This window comes from Photinus pyralis, unplaced genomic scaffold (assembly GCF_008802855.1).
Source record: "Photinus pyralis isolate 1611_PpyrPB1 unplaced genomic scaffold, Ppyr1.3 Ppyr1.4_LG1, whole genome shotgun sequence".
Lineage (NCBI taxonomy): Eukaryota > Metazoa > Arthropoda > Insecta > Coleoptera > Lampyridae > Photinus > Photinus pyralis.
The window spans coordinates 45,622,921-45,642,063 of record NW_022170249.1 but is presented as its reverse complement, the minus strand read 5'-3'; the positions used below and the strand labels follow the sequence as shown (position 1 = coordinate 45,642,063).

General features: G+C 36.0%; 1 protein-coding gene across 1 annotated transcript in view; it reads left to right on the top strand.

Annotated features, from left to right (window-relative positions):
- LOC116175382 (multiple C2 and transmembrane domain-containing protein) overlaps window positions 1-19,143 on the top strand; it is a 116,611-nt gene that overhangs the window by 8,348 nt on the left and 89,120 nt on the right. The window lies entirely within an intron of this gene.

The following is a 19,143-nucleotide window of genomic DNA, read 5'->3' as shown; positions in this document are numbered from 1 at the left end:
TCATTTTTATTCAATTTTATTGTAATAATTATGAACAACAATAATATTGTATATTTGTGATAATTAATTTACAATGCACAAAAATAGCAATATTGTACATTTTTATTTTACGATTCTGATCGTGATCGGTCAGAGGGTGCCACTTAATATCCAGAGGGTGCCAGGCACCCTCTGGACCTCCTTACATTGCGTAGATCAGTATAACGTAAAACTATCGTGGAAAACGCTTACTGCGTACATTTTTTTGTAATAATTATAAAATGTAGAGCTGAAGTGTTCCATGCAATTTTATCTTTAAACCGATATTAATGTGGATATAAAATTATAATTTACCTAAAAAATATATTAATTATAGGTAAATTATAATTTTATATCCACATTAATATCGGTTTAAAGATAAAATTGCATGGAACACTTCAGCTCTACATTTTATAATTATTACAAAAAAATGTACGCAGTAAGCGTTTTCCACGATAGTTTTACGTTATACTGATCTACGCAATGTAAGGAGGTCCACTCACACTATCTGGGCGTCAAAATCCATTGGAGAAGAGAATATAAAAAATTTTTTGGGAAACTACTTTAGAACCTTGGCAGTTTTATACTACTTTAATCTAATGCTCTCGTTACACAAGACAGAAATTCATAAATCTGCCCCCGTTGCTGTTTTTATGTTTTTTACCATGTGATCCGGTCTTTCTTTTCACCTTGATATTTAAGTCTCCCCGGTTCACGCTTTTGATTGTTCCTGACATGTATTTCCAAAATTCGTTCTTTTGAGGCGAATTTTTCCAACGAAATTCCCCTTATGTGATGGTTTTGTCCGTCTGTTTTTTCCTGTTTTTACGAGTTCAAGAATCACTGTTATTGAATATTAGCCAGATTGTCTTGTTCCAGATGAGTGCCAAAAAATTCCCCTGAAAATCATATGCGATTCTTCGTATCTTGTTACTTTTACTTTTACACTTGTTTGATCCAAGTAAAATTGTAGTATTTTCTCTCTATTCCATATTCATTTCTAATTAAATCATGATTTCATTAATGAATTGGGAATCATTTATTGCCGTTTGCACCGAAAAACTTCGACTAGGCTTAGCTTAAGCTTACCTTAATATCCATGTAATTATTGCGGCAATGGTTGCTATATACCATGGATACGTATAGGCAACGAACTTTATACGTGACAAACGAGAATTGTTTTTAAAAATGTTTCTCCCTTCAAGAAATTACTAATTAAAAATTATATCCCTAAATGTTCCGGAAACTAGTTTTAAAACTCTTCTGGAATTTTTTGAGACTCTCTCCACACTTTCCTTTTTAAAATAAACGTAAAATTAATTAAGTTCGTGGTGAAGTCATTACAAAAAAACATTTCGAATCAAATTAAATTAAATATAGATTTTCATCCCGGGCATGATCATTGATCAAACTTTTCTTTTTGATTTCCTTTTGTAAATTATCTATCAGTCGCTTTTGTTGTTCGAACGCGAAATTAAGTTTGCCGATTTTCAGGTTGGAATTCTCCCTTTTAATTTCTCCTATTTTCTTTCGGCATTCATCTATCCTAGCATTTTCTCGATGCGTCGAGACTGTTTCCTTCGCATTTACGTATAAAATGTCTACCTCTTTTTGTTTTGAGAGCAAATGCAGAGATTGTAACATTCAATTTGAAGTATTTTCTTTGGATTAATTAGCTGCCTTAATTACATCAGAAAAAAAGAAGCTTTTCCCTTAGGTATTTAAGTGTAATTTAAGGAGATGAAATTTAGAAAAACAAATTGCTGTCCATTTTATACGTCATTCTCACGACAGCCTCTTTATTTAAATTCAGAGATTATATGACTGTGTAGAAGATTTGTTATATAAGATTACCATATCTTTATACAAGTCCTTCGATAACGAATCGAAGTTAAATTTGACGTGAAAAGGTAATGCAATGAAAAGCTCTGAAAGGCGTTGCGTTGAAAGCAGGGGAAGAACCGTATCAATTTCCATCGTGCAGAGTTCTCGGCGGTCTTACTTGAAACATTACAACAACCTTATTTAGCAGTTATAGTTACTTAATGCAAATGGTGGTTTTTGCGCAAACAATCTTTACTAAGATGGCATTATTTTGAGTAAAATTTTCAAGGGTCAAGACACTATGTTTTAAGGTATTTGTAGAGTCAGTAGAGTAAATTATTTTCATAAATTGATCTCCTGATTCTACAAATGGTTCCATGCTAAAGCACAGTAACAATGCCGTGCAAGAGCAAGATTGCAGACGAGTAGTGTACAAAAGAAAGTTAGGGATGCAGAAGCGTGGGGAAGATGCAGTTGAGGTAACCCTGAAATGCATGGTATGTGCAGACTGAGAATTTTTGTCTGATGAAGTAGATGTGCGTGGGATACAGACGTAAGAACAGAAAGTACTTTTACGTGGTCACCGCCCCGTGGCAGTATTATATGGCAACATGTACCTACAATCCAGTAAAGTTACTGAGAATTGTGTAACGTTTCCCCTGGTTTACCATCCATCAATGAAATGAAATGTAAATAAACTAAAGGAAAAACGTCATCGTCAGATAATCCGCATTCGACGCATTTTCAAACGACGCTTCATTGAACGTCATGCTCATGTAACGGAAAAGCTTTGCTGATCCAGTTTAATGAAACGTCAGTGATCTGTAAGTAATTATTATTGTGCAGCTGCAGGTTTTGTTTTTCCAGGAATAAAATGAAGTCTATAGACTTATACAATTAAATTCTGAAGGATTTGATGAATCGGCGCAGGTGTTAATTGAATTTCTTAGCCCTACTCATGAAGATCAAGGAAAACAACTCCTGGCGTGTAATTGATAGGTCGTTGAGTTAGAAATACTGTAGATTAGTTTGTTTTACCTGTTTTTTGTGGTTTTCCTTTTCCTTGCGCCGTTTTGTGTAGCGCTTTCACATTTCCTCGAAGCGTTACATGCACATAAATCTCATTCGCGTGAGTGGTATACACAATGTTCATGTTCAATAAGAGAGTTTCAATACTGATTCATCATTCATCTTATTTCTTTATATTATTTTAGCCTTTCGAAAACATAGTAGTCATTCCTCTGAAAACTAGTTTTTTTTATTACACCTGCATGTAAGGTGATCATTTTAATTAAAGCAGCTTATATTAAATGTCCTGGTGTGTAATGATTTGTCCACACATTACGTAAAGCTATACCTTATGTATCTGTGCTACAAAAGTCAGCATCATTACTTGAAGCGGGAAGCAGTTTAAGAAAACCGAGTAAAATTATAGATTTGCAAGCAATAGAGCTTTGCCTGAAAAGATTAATGAACCTAAATGTTAATTCACGGCCTGGCATTTGAGGGATCTGTCTATCAACTTCCATTACTCTAATCGAATTATTTTCCCTGAGGGACTGGAGGCTAAAGCGTCACAGACATTCGATTATTATTGGTTTTTTATTTCCTAATGTTAATTCAATTATTGATTCTTTGCTTCATTTTCTAATCTAGGTAATTGTCTTTTAAATACCAATACTATTTCAGTGTGAATAATTCACTATAGAAACTCCGTGTTAGGGTGGCTTGTGTAACGGACCACTACGAAAGCCCAGTGGGCTCAAGTGCGCGACATCTTCTTGAGGAAACGAAATGTCACAAAGGAGACATTAGTTATCTAATTTTCTACAACGTACAGGGTGTCCAATTAATAAAGGTCACAGGCCATATATATATGGACCAGTTAATTGCACACTTCGGGAAAAAGGTTTTATTAACAAAAGAAGTCAAAAGAAATCGCTGGAAATTATTTTCAGTTTTTAGGTTTGCCGCTAGAGGGGTTAAGTAGAAAAATGACTTTTTTCCTAAAATATACATGCATGAAAAATACATGCATATCAATCTTATATGAATTTTGCATCATTGTAATGCATCACATATTGATCTAACTTGTAAAATATGAGGAGTGGGGGAAGGGGAGCATCCTTGAAGTTTTTGAATGTAACTTCGGCAGGTTTTTTTTTGAATATTTCAAATGGAACGATAGGTATAATTATTATATGATATTGTCAAATAAGATAAAGAAGTGAAAATATCAGTGAAAGTCGGTCATTTTCTAAAAATGGCGATTTTTGGCGGACTTCTTGTATCCAGATTATATTTCTAGCACTACCATTGGATTCCTCGGGTTAAAATTATGCGAAAGAGACATCCAGATATCGTCTCTAGGCTATATTTAGTTTTTTTTCAAAAATTTTACAATTAATCACCCCCGCCCCCTCTAAAATCTACCCACACGGAAAATGTCACGTGTTCTTCGGGTCAAATCGTCGAAATGGTTCTAAGGAACACCTGTACCAAGTAGACCTTGATATCACAAAATGCAGTATCTTTCAAGAATTGCCGTTATACCGCTAGTACTTTCCACAGGCTTTCCCAGTTTTTTGCAAAACTCTAAATAGACCTAGTAAGTTTTGAAATTGATGAAAGAATCTACAAAATGTATAAAAGCGTGGGGAAAACTAAATGATGTTCTAAAGCTGAACAGGAACTGGAACGCATTCAAACAATCTAGCGGGCGTTTCAAGGACCTTCAAAATGGCCCTTTTTCACTTGTCAGGACCTATTAACGCCCTTTTGTGAACTCTTTAAAGTCCTTTCTAAACGTTCTGAGGGCAGTGTAGGTGCGTCTAAAAGGCACTGTAAAGGGACCACAAAACATCGAACGTTGAAAGAGCATGGTTAAAAAAACCTGAAAAGTGCCTAGATTGCTTTAGTAAGGACACAACTAGCACGAGAAAAATACCTCTTAAATGTTCTTTGGACTCTTTCTAGAATGTCCCTGTCGGTAATAGGCAGCGATGTTTATAGAAAAGGACTCTATAGCTATGTAAAAGACCTGGGATGCTTTGTAAATGGTTAAGAAAATCTGTCAACCTAAAGTGCTTATATTTAATTCATACAACCTACGCTTTGTATTTATTATAATCAAGATTAGAAATTATTTTCAAGTTTAAATGGCATGCATCACAATCCTGTATGAATTTTGCATCATTTTGATGCAGCACATATTGCATTTGGCACTCAACGGTTAAACGTTGCTTCCAATGACTTATAAAGCGGTACTTAAAGGATATATGCATAACATTTTGGTTTTTTTTTATTACATTTGTTTACCAACATCTGTCTCTCAATTCCTGGTCATCATTTTGGTAATTAATTGACCAAAAACATCGAACCTGAGATTAATGGAATATTCAGGATAGCTACAAAGCAGAAGATCGATATTTTGAACGCTGCTCAAACTCACACGAGCAAACAACTTAATATTAATGTATGCAGAATAATCTCTCTTAAAACAAACATAATTAATAATCTACCTTTAATAGCCGACGTTTGTTAAAGTTGTTGTAAATGCCACACATCTCCTGCGGTTCGCATCACTCATTCCAGATTACTTCTTTTTTGTTCGGTGATCCCTTTATCCTTCGAGCACTTTATGTATCTGATACCTACTCGCAAACAAAGAGATTAAATAAAGCTCGTCTTTTAACTAAGGGAATGAAACATTATTCATACAGAAAACTTTGACTCGAGTTGAAATAGAATTTTAATTAATGGATAATGAAAGCATCAAGTATGTCACTGATTAAAAATTGTCTGTTTGCGTGTTGTCACCACACTGTATAAGCACTCAATTAATTTCTAGGAATGTATTTGGTTTTAGTTTTCATCAAAACATTTGCTTCAATCGATTTAAATATTATTCAGCCTGCGGATCCTCGAATGGAAGTGTATAAATTACATTTTCCCTTGTATGTTACCCACTGATCATTAACAGTGAACAATGAAAATATTTACGTATTACGCGCTTTAGGATAGAATATCAATTAGGCATTTATAATTGAGGGGATGCTCTCTTCTAAAATCTACATACCTATGTTGCAAATTTCTATTCTTTACACTAAGATAATAGCTAGTCACAGTGGAAAATTGCCTGAGACCTAAAACAAAAGCGAGCCTCACAAACGTTGAAAAACATTTAAGCTCATATACGAGGCCGTATCTGGCATTTATAAAGGGACAGAATACTTTGATACACAATTTAATTTATTCCACAGAAACTCCTTGGACAGTTACACATTTGAAACTCTTTTCAAAGTCACATTTTTACTTTATTTATGGAAAATTTTTTACTCTTCAAAAGCTTTAAGGTTTGGTATAAATAATGCCTAGTCTAAAGTTGATGCTAAATCAAGGGAATTCCATTGTTACAATGCAATAACGACTTGTGGGGAAAATATCTGTGGCAAGTTTTCCGCGTGGTTTTTCGCCCAATTTGGTATACATACCTACTCACTATAATATGCTCCCGTAACGGTTCTACCTCGGGTTCTACTTTGTTTTAAGAAACCTAACATAATTATCCCCCCGAAGGCCCGAACTGATTTCTGTGTACGGAATTTTTGGGATATTTAGATTCTTCGTTAGTCTGTAGGTAATCATGACGGCTCCAACTGCAAATCGTGATGAAGAACGTAAAACACACGTTTTTAGATGATTTACAATGCTTCTGCTATTTTATAAGCACAATTTGCTGAACTTGTAAAATCACCTATCACGTAGACGTAGGGGATCAACATTTTCCGGAGTAGTTAGTCTTCCATCTCCGTCAAAAGGTAGAAAAATGCCCGCCTATAAAATTGCATAGGTACCTACTCCATGCGAGAAACCATGGAATTCACGGGGTGAAATCAAGCCCTCGAAGATTTACCTAGTTGTAGAAAGCAGTTAAATTGATAGGTATGTCTTTGCCGGAATCCGGCAGTTTCGCCCCCGTGTAAGACAATATAAGACATTTTGTTTTTATTAATGGTATATAATTATTAATTAATATTGTACTCGTATTATAATTGAAGTTTAGTGCATACTGGACAGTTATTTTAAATTTGCTCACTTGTAATACAATACATGCTAGGGGCATATACGTATACCTACTGTACATAATAAAACGATATTGTAAAAAGTACGTAACATAACATATACCTATTTTACACATGTTCTTTATACAAAAAAAATACAATTTTACAACAACTTCGATAAGTTTAGTTAAAAATTTAAAATGTGCGCGCCATTGTTAAAATCATTAACCATGATTCCTACACGCTGAAAAATATCAGCATAGGGTTTGTTTGACGCGTTCTGATGATGTAAATTGATTTGGTTGAAGAAGAAAGGTTGATCCCCATTAATTTTAATTTGATTTCTGGATACTTCTATGGAATCATCACCAAATCGGCAACCTAAAAGCGCAGGAATTCCATCTTCATTACGCACGCGACGAACGAATCGTGCAATGGCATTTTTCGGGCAACACAATACTAGATCGTGAATGTTTCCCAAACATGTCATTATTTGGTATTTGGTATTCGTTCGATATTATTGACCCTCTCCTTCGTATTCTGAATGGCACGTTTCCGGCCTTATCGCATCACCAGCATGGTTATGTCAAGCGACTACACGACTGACAATGGGGATAAAACACCACAACATCCCCACTTGTATAAATGAAACACGCAATTCTTTGGGAAATCTGCATCTTCTTATCAACACGAGAACACGTGCGTCAACTAAATTTCGCCTGATAATATAACTCGTTATCTTATTTAAATTGAACAATTTACAAAATCGGTAACATTAAAACGAAAAACTGCGCATCTAAAGTTGCTAAGAGGAAAAACAGACACAAATTAAAATAATACAAACCTACTTTCTGCGTATTTGGTAAATAATCCCCCAGATTTATTAATAAATTGTACTATTCTCATATACAGGAGGTTCTATTTTTATGTTTAGGCCGAAATACCGTCTAAATGACGTTGTATACACAACAATACATATTTCTGTGTGCAGTGGCGTGTGGTCAACCCATAAAACACCTATCCAGCTAGCTCAAATAAATCAAAAATTTGCATTTGCTACAAAACAAAATCCTAATATTCGAAGTTAATAATTTAGGAGACTCGGTAGCCCCAACCAACTAAATTCCAAAGCAATCAATTTAACACCCGAGATAAATATTGGGCACAAATAAAAGAAGATCTGAGCATGAAAGCTCTATCTATCTGATGGGCCGTGAAATGGATTCAAATAAATACACATATATAATTGATTAACAAAGACAAAGGAATTTATTTCGAAACCCATGCGCAAAAAAATTAACAAAAAAATGAAATAAAATGAAAAGGGGAAAAAACCCGTTAGCTTTACCCCACACGTAGGTGGGCGAGACAAAATTACTTACAGTTTTCCAAACAATAATCCCTTAATCTGTTATTCTGGTCGTAACAACGGATGGAATAATAGGGGTTTACAGTATTATTTACTTCAATTCTGTAGTTCTAACTTAATAAGCGTGTACCTGACACGATCAAACAATTTTTTGGACAGTAAAAGTTTATTTCAAAACATTGGCTGATTAGAAAAAAATGTGCTGTATCGGGGGTTTATTTAAAACGAGATGATCGTGATGGGCTCTGTGACGAAATAAGCCCGACCAGCTGCTAGACTATTCAGATGACATCACGACTTCGAAATATTGCTGGAGAATGTCACAGGCACTTGTCACTTGTCATTAACATTCGTGTGGGAGTTTGGGCCTTTACGTGATTGGGTGTATGTTTATGACGTATTTAGACTGAAGTGTTTTAAATTCGAACTAAAAACACAGTTTTTCAATTATTTATTTTGGGTTTATTTTACTCGCAAATAAAAATTGAGGATACACGGAATAAAAAATGAAATCGGGATGGCCCTATTGCGACGCACTTAGCACTGATACAAAAACATTCGCTGAAAACTCGCACAAACTCACAAACTCGCCTAATTAACACAATTACTAATTCTCACTGCGATGGTTATTCAAACGGGAAAACTTGGACTTGATTACACAAAGGACCTTCTAACAACCGCTTTTGCACTGATTAATGGAATATCGACAAAACTGCGAAATAGAAATAACAATTACCTCATAAAATTAGCGTACCAAAAAACACCTGCCCTTTAACCTGTCGGGACTTGAACAGTGGTACGGCGAGATAGTCGCCTTATAAAATTGCGACAGAAAATTGACCAATTAAAAACAAAGCTAAAATAGACAAATACAGACAAAAAAAACAAATTCCCATAACATAAAATAAACCAATTCCGTGCTTATTTGTAATCAAACCCTCCAGATTTGAACTAAATTAACACATTTACACATACAGGATGGCCCGTTCTTATCTGACGTTGTATTACACAACATTGTGTAGTAGAGAGAGGTACAATAGGTGCACCGGGTATGCAAAGTGGATGGAAGAGAGGACCAAAACAAACGTTTTCGGGCATAAATCTAAAGTGGATGATGTTCCGTTTGGGAGCTGGACCAACCGAAGCCTTAAACTTTGGATTTTTTCCCTACAATTACAACACACAGTAAAATGGAACAAACGGCTCTACCCATGTTTCTGGATATACTCTGAACCGCAAAGGAAGCTGGTAAAACCGCTTACTGTTGTTGCGCGTGCTATACGTATGAAATATGCCCCGTCGACGCACACTTTTCAACAAGTTTAATATGTGATCTCCCGCCCCCGCCCGCGCTGTCATTGGTATATATTTCTGTTTCCCCCTTGTTTCCTCTTTTTGTATTTTCTGATGTGCTTATACCATTACATTTGCGCATTCCTCTTCATTGGTCTGATTTTGTCGATGTTGTTCGCGACCTCGGCGAATTCCTTGATTTCGTGTTGCTCATATAGGCTCTGTTTTCTTCTTCCTTGACTTCCCTTAGCTCCTTCTTTCTTTCAGGTTAGTGTGGGTTTTGGCCCGCTTCCTGTTCGGTCACATGAGCGGTTTCTGTTTCCCTAGTGTTTTCCTTGTTGCTTCTTTGACCGTTTCGCCGATCCTGTTCCAATATGGTATACCTTCCCCCTTTTGCTTCTAATCTCTTACTACTCCTTTCGGTACTCCTTCCTTTTCTTCTCCCCTGACAGAAGTTTCACATCCCACCCTTCGGTTTTCCCGCTGTGCTCCTTGTCCTTTCCTTTCTGTTCTCTTCTCCCCCCCCCCTCTCTTCTTTACTTTCCCCTTTAGCATTTTGTGGTCCAATCCTACTGATTTTGCTCATATGTCTGCTGTGTTCGTGATGCTTATTTCCTTTGATTTCGTCCTTATTATGTGGTCAATCGGCGATTCAATGTTTTCCCTCCTACATGTTACCATTTTGGACTTTGGACGAATATGTTTTCTACCCTCATTTAGGTGTACCATGTTCCTAAAGGTCGCTGCCGTTCCCTTCCTCCTCTTCACGTCCGTCCAATCTGCCTAGTTGCGCATTGAGGTCGCCTAATATGATACCCAGTTTCTTTCCGGACTTTTTTTGTTGTTTCACTTCGATTTCTGAGTTCCCCCTGCCCTCTTTTTGTCCGAGGGGATGTGGCCTCCTATGATTGTTAGTCTTCCTATTATCATCTTGATTTTGGCTATGGATATACTCTTGCTTTTCCTTCAAATTTCTCCACTTCAATGCCTCGATGCCTCTTGACTACGATTTCCGTAACCCTGCTGGTTCTCTCCTTCTTCCCTCTACCTATCCGTCTACGTCTCCTATCAATTGCGGGTAGAAATCTTCCAGGTTTTCCCTGATGTATGCGTTGATTTTTTTTAAATCCTTTGGTTAATTTCCTGTGAGGTTCTGATGTCACTGGCAACGCAATGCCCTCAGTTGGTGCGCCATCGCTCCAAACCGGCAGTCCCCATCCTTATTTATACTGATGCATTCTAGGAAGTATTCTTTTGATCGCACTTCTATTTGATCCAGGATTTGATCGCTGTTACTTGTCATTAAGGTCTTAATCCTGGTTTGGGTGCTGGGTGCTGTTTATTGATCGCTAAAAGAGATAGCTAGGAGAGAATATTTAGTTAAGTTAGTTGTTAGGTCACTTCGGAGACGTGCCCTTTCAGTCTATCTTTGGCCACCCCGTATATTCTATTGTGTGTGACTCTAAACTAAAGGTACTAACGAGAGTAAAGAGTGTAAAAAACAGGAAAAAAAGCCACTGAAATTTGGTAAGAAAGGTTTCCTTTTTTTGTCAATCATGCCTATTAAACCGAAATTTGAGAGTTTAAATATTGTAATTTATGGCTATAGTTCCTTTATATGTCTTGGTTGACAAGTTTATATTTCCTTTCCCAAGGGTCAATTTGTTCCGCCCCGCTTCGAAGTAGGTATAATATTCAATGTAGCTCCCAGTGACTTGGGCCGCTCTATTCTATTTTTTCCCCTTTGTTCAATTTTAAATTAAATTTAGCCTTAATTCTAAGTAAGTGAGTAAGTAAGCAAGCAAGCACTTATCTTAACTTTACGCCCTTTTTTGTTCTGTTGATTGGAGGTTCCCGCCTTGTCTTCTCACGATTTAATTAGTCCCGCGCGTTATGTATCTTGAGATTAAACTTAAAACTGTAAAAATTCGTTAAATCTCAACCACTGAACCGATTTCGATCAAATAAGCACTAAACAATTACAAATTTTTGTGCACTCCCGACCACACAGGACAAATATTTTTAAACCTATATACAGTCACCATGCCCACTAAAATCAGCCGGAGCTGGCTCAAAACACGTCCATTCGCCATGAAGGACCCCGAAAACTCCAATAGATATAATCATTATAACTGAAACTTAAATTATCCTGAACTACCTTTTAGCTGTGCATTGTCTGCCTAGTAAACAAATTTAAGTAAAATTATCCAATAATTATCCAAATCAATTGAACATTCCGACTGGAATGTTATTCTAGCACTGAAAATATCAGTAGTTAGTTTCCGAGTTCCAACACTATTGATATTACTCATATCAATAATTAAATCCGCCTCACCTACTAAAATATTTGTGACTGAATAGAGGAAGGAGATTATGTTGAATCACTGAAATAAAGACATAATGTAATGTAATATGTATGCTGCACACGTAAAACGATTCCTAGTTGCCCTATTTCTTAGAAGATTACATAATAGATTAAATTTAAAAGGGACACGCTTGCAGTAACAATAAGGTCTGCAATAAATAATAAATACCACAAACAATTAATGCATTTCGACAGAAAACTGTGTAACTGCTTTTCCTTTATTCCGTTTTTTTAGTATTTACTTATTGCCCTGGCTTGAACCAAGAACGAGGATCTTTCCTAATACATGTGTAGGTACTGAGGATTTAGTATTTTCTTTGGAGATATTTTAATCAATTTTTTAATGTTGCGAAGGAATTTAAAGCGTTCATATGCATGCAAGGCATCTAGAAGGTTCAATCTGGTATTTTTTAACCCTGATATATGTATCGCCATTACTTACAAAGCCACAAAAATGTGAATAGATACATGAGATAATATACAAAATTTAGAGCAGACAATCGATTGCTGTTTGTTTCTGAAACCTAAACCCATTTCAGCCTCAGAATATCCCCAGTGCTTACATTTTAATGGAAATAAGCCCGGAAGGGGTGGTCATAGTGGAACTAGTGGCGCCTGTTGAAAATGTCGCGTGCTTTTAAGTAGAGGTAGTGAGAAATGTCGCGTGAGATATATGAAGAATGCGTGTGCACCCTCATCAAACCCGCTTTAAATTTTAAAAATGTAAGGTATGTATAACATCGGCTCATGGCTATGCTATTGGGACGGGTTTTAGTACGCATTTTCTTGTTTTTATATGAAATTTACATTAACGATGCAAAGGAAAAGGAAAATTTTCTCTTTATCTCCCGAGAGTTTAGTTTTAGCTTCTAAAGTTTGAATAACAAATCTGGGGTGGTTTATTTACGAGGGGATTTAAAATTTCGATTCCGAATCTCAATTTTCGTTCGTTATACCTCGTAAGCTTAAGTAATTATACTAAAGACTGAAAGATGCGATGATTTCTAGGTCGGTAATTGCTAGCGTTTGCTGATTCACTTTCCTGAGCCGCCTATGCTGTATCGTATTAGTATAGTACTTATACTATTATTATCGTCGTTTTTTACTCACTCATGGTGGTATGCTTCACATGAGACGGGTCTTAACCAAGTCATCATGTGGTAATGTGTGGCGTTTAGTGTCATTGGTTGAGAAACTTTCTGACCATATTTGCCGTGTTTAGTAATATGGCCTTCTGTATGTTTGTGTGTATATGTGTGCTGAGCTGTAGTGCTTGTAAGTAATGTGTAAATGTTTTTGTTGTGAGTCCTGTGACTGAGAGTACGACCGGTACTATTGTTACTTGTTCTTGCTTCCAGAGTTCTTTGAGTTCTATTGCTAGTGGAGTATACTTTATGATCTTTTCTTGCTCTTTGTGTATGAGATTAGCGTCGTTTGGGATGGCTATGTCTATTAACTGTGTTGTGTGTGCGGTTTTATTAATTAGTGTAATGTCCGGTCTGTTATGTGCGATTGTCTTGTCCGTATGTAATGTCCTGTCCCAGTATAATTTGTATTCGTTGTTTTCTATGTAGTATGTTTAACGGTGTATACTTGTAGTATGGTGTGCGTGTTTGAATCAGTTGGTGTTTTAGTGCGAGTTCTTGGTGTATGATTTTTGCTGCTGTGTTGTCTCTATTCGTGTAGTCGGTGCCTGCAATTACTTTACACCCTCCTGTAATATGTTCAATTGTTTCTTGATATGCATGGCATTTTCTACATTTATCTGTGTCGATAAGTTCTTTTATGATGTACTTTCTGTAATTTCTTGTTGCTATTACTCTGTCTTGTATTGCCATAATAAAGGCTTCTGTTTCGGGAAATAATTTCCCCGCTGTTAACCAGGAGTACGTTAGTGTTTTGTCAATATGAATGTCTTGTACTAGTGCAAAGTGTTGACCGTGCAGTATTTTTTCTGACCACTTGATCTTTTTTTGTTCTGATGTTGTTATGTCAAGTGTCTCGTCTACGTTTTCTTGTGTTAGGTTGAGCGGTGTGAAGTTTTGGTCTATTTTAATTATGGCTTGATGAATGGGTGTCTGTTTTCTGTAAAAGTATGTCCTTAGGTTCTGTATTAGCGTGTGGTGTAGTGCATGGCCTAATAAGAGTATATTAGGCCATGGTGTAGTGTCTCAATGTCAACGAGTCCCCTCCCACCTTCTTTTCTGCTGATCGTCTGCCTTTCTATAGATGAATTTGGATGAAGTTTTCTGTGTTGCGTCAATCTCGTTCTTGTTATTCGGTTCAGTTCCTTTAGGTCAGTGTTTGACCACTTAATGATGCCGAATGAGTAGGTAAGGAGTGGTATGGCGTAGGTGTTTATAGCCTTAGAAGTGTTTTTAGAGTTCAACCTGGATTTGAGGATGTTGTTTAATCTGTGCCGATAATTCTTTTTGAGCTGTGTTTTAAAATATGAATGATTTATACTTGTGTTTTGCTCAAACCCTAGGTATTTATACGTCTCATGTGGTTCCATGTTTCTTAGTATCTCATTATTAAGCGTTTCGGTTACATCGTATTGTTTGTGTTTTTTTATTATTATGGTCGGTGTTTCTTGTGAGAACTCAGGTCTAGCCTGGTTAACTAATCGCACGGATTAAAATCAAGTAACGATTAGTGTCTGTGTCTGGTGAAGTTATGTAGGGTTCTAAAGAAAAAAAAAAAAAAAAATATTCACACACTCGCATTGGAAATCTACGGATAGTATGTAATTCATACTTACCAACATAGCTATTAATGGCCACAATAGTCAACGCTATCAGGAAAGAAGAAAACAAAACAAAAATATCATTATAATAATTCCTGTAATTTTATTAAATAGAGTTTATTGTGTAAGTGTTTCTTTGGCTTTGCGTTTGGGTTGAATACGAGTGGGTTGTGATAACGTGGTGTGTTTCTGTGAAGAAGGAGTTTTGTGTTTTTTAATTGTATTTATGGTGTTTCTTTGTTCCTGAGGTCGTATTTGTGAGGTTGTTTGGGTTTTTGGTGGAGATATTGCAGTATTTTGTGAGCCTGTGGTGCTGTTAAGGTTTTTGCGCTTCGGTTGTATACGAGTGGGTTGTGACAATGTGGTGTGTTTCTGTGAAGAAGGAGTTATGTGTTTTTTAAGTGTGCTAGGGCGTGTAACTTTATTGGGTGGACCTGTTTTTGTAGTGCATGTTGCGTTACTTGTATTTATGGTGTTTCTTTGTTCTTGACGTTGTATTTGTGTGGTTGCTTGGGTTTTTGGTGGGGGTATTACAGTATGTTGTGAGCATGTAGTTCTGTTAAGGTTTTCACGTTTCGGTTGAATCCGAGTTGGTTGTGATAATGTGGTGTGTTTCTGTGAAGAAGGAGTTTTGTGTTTTTTAATTGTGCTAGGACGTGTAACTTTATTGGGTGGACCTGTCTTTGTAGTGCAAGTTGTGTTACTTGTATTTGTGGTGTTTCTTTGTTCTTGAGGTTGTATTTGTGTGGTTGCTTGGGTTTTTGGTGGAGATATTGCAGTATTTTTTGAGCTAGTAGTGCTGTCAAGGTTTTTGCGTTTGGGTTGTATACGAGTGGGTTGTTTCTGAGAAGAAGGAGTATTGCGTTTTTTAACTGTGCTAGGACGTGTAACTTTATTGGGTGGACCTGTCTTTGTAGTGCATGTTGCGTTACTTGTATTTATGGTGTTTCTTTGTTCTTGAGGTTGTATTTGTGTTGTTGCTTGGGTTTTTGGTGGAGATATTACAGTATGTTGTGAGCGTGTAGTTCTGTTAAGGTTTTCGCGTTTCGGTTGAATACGAGTGGGTTGTGATTATTATTATTATTATTATTATTATTATCATTCTCTTGTTTTGGGCCCTCAACAGGCATGCGCCCAATTACAGAGTGACCCGCATAATGCTATTTAGAGGTGCCTCTGCAGAAGGTCTTAAGTTGGTCTATACTACTCCGGTATTTACCTTACGAATTAGGAAAACTGCAGGAAAACCTAATTCGGAGTAGCCGGTAGAATGCTCGGAGCTGGCCTAAGGTAATTTCCATCTCCGCCACAGATGAAAAATTCACCTCAACCCAGGTTCGAACACCCGCAATTGTAATTGAAGTAATACACATATAATACCAATTAAGGTTTAATAATTAGGCCAGTAGTATACGAAAAATTCGTAAAAGTTTGAGAAGAAAGAGACTTTCCGACAATAGATACTATAGATCTACAATTATATGGTTCGTTTAAAAGAGAAACACGCGAATTTTGGGGAAAATCTAATTATTATGCAAAATTGTGGTTTGGCGCAAATTTCATTAAGAAAATGTGTGTTTAATAACTACGAAGCAATGTCAAGCTTGATACAAATAGCACAGTTTAATATCTGGGATTAATTTATTTTTTTAAACTTTCCTAAAATGGTATTTCCTCATGAGGGCGTATTATCCGTAAACAACAAGGCACAAGACAGTTGATATAAATTGCACAGTGTTTTAAACCTTTTCAATTATGAGTTACCCTAATTTTTTAAGTAAATGAGAAAAAGAAATTTGTATTATTTCCAATGAGGGAAAGAACATTGGAGAGAAATTTTTTTTGCCCATCGAAAAATACCTCCAATCCCTAAACGTTGCTATCCAAAATCCCTGACTAAGAAAACAGGTACTGAAAAATTCAGTTTCCGCATTAGGCACTACTACCACGTATTTCAGTAGAAGAGAGATTATGTAATTTAAAATGCAGAAGGAATCCGGTGAGGACTTGAGAACCTGAGAAGAAATAGAAAGGAACTTAAAGAGCAACCTAGATGAATGTGATAGAAAACGTGAGGGGAACTTCATAGAAACTTAGGAATAGCTTGAGAACAACTTGAAAAACTTCAAAGCGGCCTATGAGCAAATTGAGAGAAACTTATGCAGAACATAAAGTAAAGAAGTAAATTGGAGGAGAACTTGAGAAGGATTTGATAGGAAATTGATGAGAACTTCAGGAGAAACTAAGGGGAAAGCGAGGAATACTTAAAAAAGGAACTTAAGGTAAATTTGATGGGAACATCGAATTTTAGGGAAACTTGAACTTGTAAGAAGAACTGAAACGAGAAAAAATTTACAGAAAATGATTTGAGAAGGAAACGAGACAAATTTTAAGAGGACTTAATGGAAAAGAAACCTTTTAGCAGGATTTGAAATTAACGTAAAAGAAACTGAATATGGAGATTAGGGAAACTTGACGAGGACTAAAAAGGTTTTAGCAAAATTTGATAGAAAAAAACTTTAGAGGAACTTGATGAGAACTTTAAAAAGACTTGACAAGAAATTGAGACGAACTTGATAATAATTATATGGGAGCTTGAGGAGGGAGAGGGGTGAATATGAGGAACTTGAGATGAAGGAAAACTGAAGAAACTGTGAACGAACACGTACAAATCTACGATGCACAATTTCGTGTTATTGATTAATTTTTTTTTAATGTTTCCTAGCTGGTCTTCATCTTTTCTGGTAAGGGTTCGATTTTTAGGGGTCCCTTCTAAAATCAGGTGGTCTCTAATATAATGGATTGTGGGGCTAGAACACTGTTCAGTCCTTTCATCTCTAAGATATTTCGAATCGTTTGCGGGATAAAATTATGCTCAGCCTTCTACAATTTTAGAGTATATAGGTATTGCAGATTATGTTCCCAAGAGTTTTCCTATATAGGGTCGCTGACAAGGTCGATTATTGGGGAAAATAGATAAGATCTCAAAGAAAGTTTCGGTTTTTTTAGTGGCTACTAGGCAGAATAAAATTATGCAGGGTTCAAATTGTGTAAATTATGCTTCTTACAAGTTTTGCTTAAAATGAAGAGAAGAATAAATTGCAATGTCGAATAATGTACAGGGTTTTAAAATAAAAGTAGGCGTTAGGTAAACCGGCAACCAATTTTTTCACCTATGCCGGAGTACTGGAATTGCCGGATTAGTGGATTTGTATGGGATATGAAACATTTTTTATATCCTACATATACTATGTGGGAAATAAATCATAGATTTCATAGATTTCTACAGTAAAAGAGTACTAAAAAAGACCAACGCACGCGTTTTCTGGGCTATAAAGGTGGTACTAAAATGACATAAGAGAGAGCTCACACCTCCCTCAAAATACCCCAACTAGAAAAATGTAAAAACCAAATCCCTCTATTGGTACTAATTGTAAAGGGTCTACATTATATATTATATTATATAATAATAATAATAATAATAATAATAAATGTCTTTAATAGTACCTATAGGTTACATTACATAGAAGTGTGTACAAAGGGCGAGATTCAGTAATGGAGTGAAACATATGTACATACCATTTCTGCTCTTCCATCTAACCCATGTGATTCCGTTCATTAACAGAAAATACAAAGAAGAAAAAATAAAAATAAAAATAATATATCTAGCAAAAAAAAAAAAAACCTCAAATTAAATTGTCAAATATCATTGAGAAGAAGATTGTTCGTGCAATAACCTCGACATGGTAGCTAATCTAAATGTTTTGTAAGGCATGCTTTTGATGTCCATAGCTAGGGAATTATACCATTTGCTGATGTTGTAGGTAAAAGATCTTTCATACATAGCTGTGGCGTGCGAGGGAGGTGTAAGCAAACCTTTGTTTCTCAAATTTAGCGTATGTACATCAGTTCTGTATTTTAATTTGCGGTATAAATAGGTGGGTTGATTATTAACTAAAATTTTATAATACGTGCTAGCAGCATGTCCAACTCTCCTATTATGCATATTTAACCATTTTAGATCGATCAACTTGTGAGTTGTGACTTACATGATCATATTTCCTCATTCCGAAAATCAATCTCACACAACTATTTTGTACTTTTTGCACACGTTTGTTATCAAAACTAGTTAAACAAGGACCATATACTACATCCGCGTGGTCAAATTGTGACAAAACCAAAGAGGAGCAGAGAAGCACACGAGTAGACCGATCCAAGCAATTCCGCATATGATATATCGTTTTAAGCGACGTATAAGATTTTCTAAGACAAGATGAGATGTGTGGTGTAAATCTTAGGGCGGAGTCAATATCAACACCAAGATTCCTAACCGTGTCCGCTAGTGGTATCAGAGTCCCACAACAAGTTACCTTGATGTAATTCAAAGACTTGAGTCGATCGGTTTTTTTACCAAACAATATCGCCATGCATTTGGTTAGATTTAACTGTAGACAGTGGTTAATGG